Below are 6,575 nucleotides of genomic sequence, written 5' to 3'. Positions count from 1 at the left end.
GGGGGTGTAGCACAGCTTCTTTCTTTCTTCCGTAATGGGTTTTTTTTTTTGGTGGGGGTGGGGTTGTGCTGCCACTCCAAGTGTCAACAGCATCAACTATGTTGGCAGGCTTTTCCCCATTTTGCATCCACCATAATGCAGGTGTGAGGGGGGCAGTGTTGTGTCGAGCTCCAGGAAAGAGGTGGAGCTAGTCCTGTGCCAAAATCTGTCCTCCAATTTCCAGAAAGTTTATTCCCCTATGAAAGAGGCTTTCATTGTTCTGCCTCATTTTCAGGGTGTCTTGTAATTTATTTTTGTGGTGTTTTTGAATTTACATAATCCCAGGTGCTGTGTGTGTTTTCTGTGTACTACATATTTCTACATTGCTCTGCAGGTTCCAGGGCTGCCTGCACTTCCTGATCTGAAAAAGCCCTATGAGAAGAATTACTTCATTATGTCTTCCCCTGGGCTTTAATTGAAGCCGAGGAGGCTATAGGCTACCGGGGAGTTGATTGTACAACGACTGAAAGACAGGACACTTGTGCACACTCATTGCTACTTCCTAAGTAAGGTAAGCATAAGAACGTAAGAAGAGCCATACTGGATCAAGCCAAAGGTCCATCTAGTCCAGCATTCGGTTCACACAGTGGCCAAGCAGCTGCCTGTGGGAAACACACAGATAGGACAGGAGTGCAAAAGCATGCTCCCCCTCATGTTCCCCAGCAACTGGTGTATGTAGGCATACTGCCTCTGGCACTGGAGGTAGAATATAGCCATCAGGACTAGTATCCATTGAAACACAAGAAACCTGAACCCAACCAATGAGAATTTCTCTGAAATTTTCTTCTTGTTTGAATTTCTTTTCAAAAGCAATTTATTTTCTATCCAGTTGAATGACAATGGTAAAAAAATGTGGAAGAAGTTTTCAGCACAGCACTAACTTTAACTCCTATCAGCTGGTTGCAAATATTCCTTTCCTTGGCAAGGTTCTTGAGCGGACCGTAATAGTGCACCATCAGATGAGACTGATTATCCAGATCCATTTAATTTAGTTTCAGACCTAGTTTTGCCGCCAAAATTGCTGTGGTCAGCCTGATGGATTACCATTGCTAGGAGAAGAATGGAGGAATGTCACGCTGCTAATTTTCTTGGACCTATCACAGCAGAGGTCCCCAACACAGCACCCACACAGCTCTTTGTTCCCTGCCCCATTTAAAACACATTATTTTAATAAAGAATTGAAAAATGTTAGGGCGCCAGGTTCTCCTTCCTGTTCCTGAACCTGCTGCTGATCAACTGTTCAGTGGGCTGGAAGAAAAAAGCAACTAAGAGGTGCTGGGAGAGAAACAGCAAGATAAATGGGTGAGTGGGAAAGGAAGAGCAAGGCTAAGGGCTAGGAAGGGAGAGAAAGGCTGCCTTTACACTAAAGAAAACCCCCGCAGTCCTCCCGTTCTGGAGCCTTTCCATGTTATCACAGGCTCCCAGACAGTGACCACATGATTGCTGAGAAGGAAAGCTTTTAATTTTCAAGGTTCCATAAAACACAATGAAACAGCGCCATCTAGTGGCTGTTTCAACCGCATTACATTCCGACTTTAAAAAATGGTTCATTAGTTCCAGATCTTTCTGGAGCGAAATAACCAGGAAATTGGAGAAGGAAATGGCAACCCACTCCAGTATTCTTGCCAAGAAAACCCCATGGAACGTATCACAAGGCTATTTATTTATTTATTATTAAATTTATTAATCGCCCATCTGGCTGGTCACCCAGCCACTCTGTGCGATGTACAACATACAATAAAAACAGTTTAAAACAATAAAATTCTACAGTAAAAACATTTTCTAAAATACCCTAACCCACCCCAAATGCCTGCCTGAACAGCCACGTTTTTAATGCATGACGGAAGCTCATTAAAGAGGGGGCATGACGGAGTTCCCTAGGGAGGGAGTTCCATATCTAAAAGATATGACGCCGGAAGATGAGCCCCTCAGGTCGGAATGTATCCAATATACTACTGGGGAAGAGCAGAGGGTATTTCCAAGTAGCGCCAGAAAGAGTGAAGCGGCTGGGCCAAAGCTGTGGACACTCAGCTGTGGATGTGTCTGGTGGTGAAAAGAAAACCCAATGCTGTAAAGAACAATATTGTTTAGGAACCTGGAATGTCAGATCAATGAATCAAGGTAAGCTGCAGGTGGTCAAACATGAGATGGCAAGATTGAACATCGACATCTTGGGAATCAGCGAACTAAAATGGACAGGCATGGGCGAATTTAATTCAGGTGACCATCATATCTACTATTGTGGGCAAGAATCCCTTAGAAGAAATGGAGTAGCACTCATAGTCAACAAAAGGGTGGGAAAAGCAGTACTGGGGTACAATCTTAAAAATGATAGAATGATCTCAGTACGAATCCAAGGCAAACCATTCAACATCACAGTAATTCAAGTCTATGCCCCAACCACTGATGCCGAAGAAGCTGAGGTTGATCGGTTCTATGAAGACCTACAAGACCTTCTAGAACTAACACCAAAAAAAGATGTCCTCTTCAGCATAGGGGATTGGAATGCTAAAGTAGGAAGTCAAGAAATCACCGGGATAACAGGCAGGCATGGCCTTGGTGTACAAAATGAAGCAGGACAAAAGCTAATAGAGTTTTGCCAAGAGAACACGCTGATCATAGCAAACACTCTTTTCTAACAGCACAAGAGATGACTCTACACATGGACATCACCAGATGGTCAATATCGAAATCAGATTGATTATGTCCTTTGCAGCCAAAGATGGAGAAGCTCCATACAGTCAGTAAAAACAAGACCTGGAGCTGACTGTGGCTCAGATCATGAGCTGCTTCTTGCAAAATTTCGGCTTAAATTGAAGAACGTAGGGAAAACCACTAAACCATTCAGATGTGACCTAAATCATATTCCTTATGAATATACAGTGGAGGTGAGGAATAGATTTCAGGGATTAGACCTGATAGACAGAGTGCCTGAGGAACTATGGACGGACGTCCGTAACATTGTTCAGGAGGCAGCAACGAAATCCATCCCAAAGAAAAAGAAATGCAAGAAAGCCAAGTGGCTGTCTGATGAGGCTTTACAAGTAGCTGAGGAAAGAAGGGAAGCGAAAAGCAAGGGAGAAAGGGGAAGATATATCCAACTGAATGCAGAGTTCCAGAGAATAGCAAGGAGAGACAAGAAGGCCTTCTTAAATGAACAATGCAAAGAAATCGAGGAAAACAACAGAATGGGAAAGACTAGAGATCTCTTCAAGAAAATTGGAGATCTCAAGGGAACATTTTGTGCAAAGACGACGGGCATGATAAAGGACAAAGAAGGCAGGGACCTAACAGAAGCAGATGAGATTAAGAAGAGGTGGAAAGAATACACAGAAGAACTATACAGGAAAGATCTTAATATCCTTGATAGCCATGATAGTGTGGTCACTGAACTTGAGCCGGACAACCTCGAGAGTGAAGTCAAGTGGGCCTTAGGAAGCATTAGTAACAACAAAGCTAGCGGAGATGACAGTATGCCAGCTGAGCTATTTAAAATCCTAAAAGATGATGCTGTTAAAGTGCTGCACTCAATATGCCAACAAATTTGGAACACTCAACAATGGCCGCAAGACTGGAAAAGGTCAGTTTACATTCCAATTCCAAAGAAGGGCAACGCCAAAGAGTGTTCAAACTACCGCACAATTGCGCTCATTTCACGTGCCAGCAAGGTGATGCTCAAAATCCTACAAGCTAGGCTTCAGCAGTATGCGAATCGAGAACTACCGGAAGTACAAGCTGGGTTTCGAAGAGGCAGAGGAAATAAGAGATCAAATCACCAACATTCGCCGGATCATGGAGAAAGCAAGAGAATTCCAGAAAAACGTCTATTTCTGCTTCATTGACTATGCTAAAGCCTTTGATTGTGTGGATCACAACAAACTGTGGCAAATTCTTAAAGTGATGGGAGTACCAGACCACCTTACCTGTCTCCTGAGAAATCTGTATGAGGGTCAAGAAGCAACAGTAAGAACCAGACATGGAACAACCGATTGGTTCAAAATTGGGAAAGGAGTACGACAAGGCTGCATATTGTCACCCTGCTTATTTAACTTATATGCAGAGTACATCATGAGAAATGCTGGGTTGGATGAATCAGAGATCGGAATTAAGATTGCTGGGAGAATTATCAACAACCTCTGATATGCAGACGATACCACCCTAATGGCAGAAAGCGAAGAGGATCTAAAGAGCCTCTTTTTGAGGGTGAAAGAGGAGAGTGCAAAAGCTGGTTTGAAACTCAACATTAAAAAAACTAAGATCATGGCATCTGGGCCTATCACTTCCTGGCATATAGAAGGGGAAGAAATGGAAGCAGTGACAGATTTTACTTTCTTGGGCTCCAAGATCACCGCAGACGGTGACTGTAGCCATGAAATTAAAAGACGCTTGCTTCTTGGGAGGAAAGCTATGGCAAACCTAGACAGCATAGAAAGAAGCAGAGACATCACCTTGCCAACAAAGGTCCGTCTAATCAAAGCTATGGTTTTCCCAGTAGTAATGTATGGCTGTGAGAGCTGGACTATAAGGAAGGCTGAGCGCCGAAGAATTGATGCTTTCGAACTGTGGTGCTGGAGAAGACTCTTACGAGTCCCCTGGACTGCAAGGAGGTCAAATCCGTCAATCGTAAAGGAAATCAACCCTGAGTGCTCATTGGAAGGACAGACACTGAAGCTGAAGCTGAAATATTTTGGCCACCTAATGCGTAGAGAAAACTCTCTGGAAAAGACCCTGATGCTGGGAAAGACTGAAGGCAAAAGGAGAAGGGGATGGCAGAGGATGAGATGGCTAGATAGCATCACCGATGCAATGAATATGAACTTGAGCACGCTCCGGGAGAGAGCGCAGGACAGGAAGGCCTGGCGTGCTATGGTCCATGGGGTCACGAAGAGTCGGACACGACTGAACGACTGAACAACAACAAACCAGGAAATACCTCTGGAGGATAATGACGTCATGAAAGGACCTGCAAACTTCTGTGAGTGAGCAATCTCAATAGCAGGATAAATGCTCCGTTAGAAGGAGCCCAAAACAGAAGGCTAGGGATGGGGAAGGGAGAGAAATAGTGAGGAAAGGGGTTGGGGGAGAGAAATAGCGAGACTAGAGGCTAGGAGTAGGGAGAGAGAGATGCGCGCAAAGGGGAAAGGTCTGTGTGGACGGAAGGAGATTGGGTAGGCCAGGAAGCAACTCTTCCTATTTCCCCCTCCCAGCCTCTAGCCTCGCTCTTTCTCTTCCCTGCACCACCTCTTGACTAGTGAGGCCACCACGGCAGCCATTATGTGAGTAGCAACATCCTCCATGGGAGCCATTTTGTGGTGATGCCCACAGCAGTTTCTCAAATTCCCAAATGTGCCCATGAATCCAAAAGTTTTGGGGACCCTTGTGTCACAGGCTTTCAGTACCATTGACCATAGTATCCTTCTGAATTGCCAGGACTTTGTGGCAGACGTTCAGCAGAATGAGCAGGAGAGGCCTCATATGAAGCTGTGATGGCTTACCACATTTTGAAGTAGATGAAGTAATACACATTACCATTTAAAGACACAGACACCCCACCACCACTGGTAAGCTCATTAAGTTTAGAGTCTAAAATTACCTAATTGCACTAGTGGGTATGGTGTTACGGCAATTCCACTCCTACCTAGATGGCCAGTTCTAGAAGGTGGTGCTGTGTGATTGCTGCTTGGCCCCATGGCTTCTGCATTAGAGGGCCCTGCAGGGTTCTACCTTATCTCCCATGCTATTTAATAGCTACATAAATGAGATTATCCTATGATTTGGAAGTGAGGTGCCTTCAGTATACTTTGTAACCAATTCAGGTGAGGCAATAGAAGTTTGGCGTATGGGATGGACTGAATGAGGAGGGCCAGCAAACCAAAGCTCACTCTTGACAAGATGGAGGTGCTGTAGGTAAGTGGTTCATCTACTCAGTAAAGTGCTGTTTTCGTAGTTCTGTATGTACTTGTATTCCCTCATAAAAGATCAGCTCCATACTTTGGGGTGGTGATAGATCCTGCACTGTCACTGGAGGCAAAAGTGACTTTCATGCATTCAGAGCCTTCCATCAATTTAGACTAGTTTACCAACTGTGACACCCCCAAGAGAAGAGATAGTCTGATCATGGTTTTCCATGCTCTAGTAACCTCCAGATTAGACTACTTCAATGAGTTGTACATGGGCCTGCCTTTGAAGACTGTTTGGAATCTTCAGTTAGTTCAGAATACGGCTGCAAGGTTGCTAATAGGGACTGGCTTCAGGGATTACACCTCACCAGTTTCAAAATGCCATTGGCTGCCAGTCCTTTTCCAGGCCCAAATCAAACTGCTGGTCATTATTACCTATAAAGCCCTAAACTGCTTGAGACCTTGGCAGCAGAAAGACCACCTTCTCTTGTATAAACCGGGCTGATGCTTCATCTTCAGTGCCCTTCTCCGAGTATACCTGCCTTCAGAGGTTAGATCAGGGGCTGAATTCCATTTTGGAGAAGCTCTTGGGGGCTGCATAGTATGGCCAAGAGGACAGGGCCACCACCACCAACG

The sequence above is a fragment of the Heloderma suspectum genome, chromosome 3, assembly GCF_057233095.1.
Source record: "Heloderma suspectum isolate Gila_16-S chromosome 3, 16-S_ref, whole genome shotgun sequence".
Taxonomy (NCBI): domain Eukaryota; kingdom Metazoa; phylum Chordata; class Lepidosauria; order Squamata; family Helodermatidae; genus Heloderma; species Heloderma suspectum.
The sequence above is the reverse complement of the archived record's forward strand: the minus strand, read 5'-3'. Positions refer to the sequence as shown.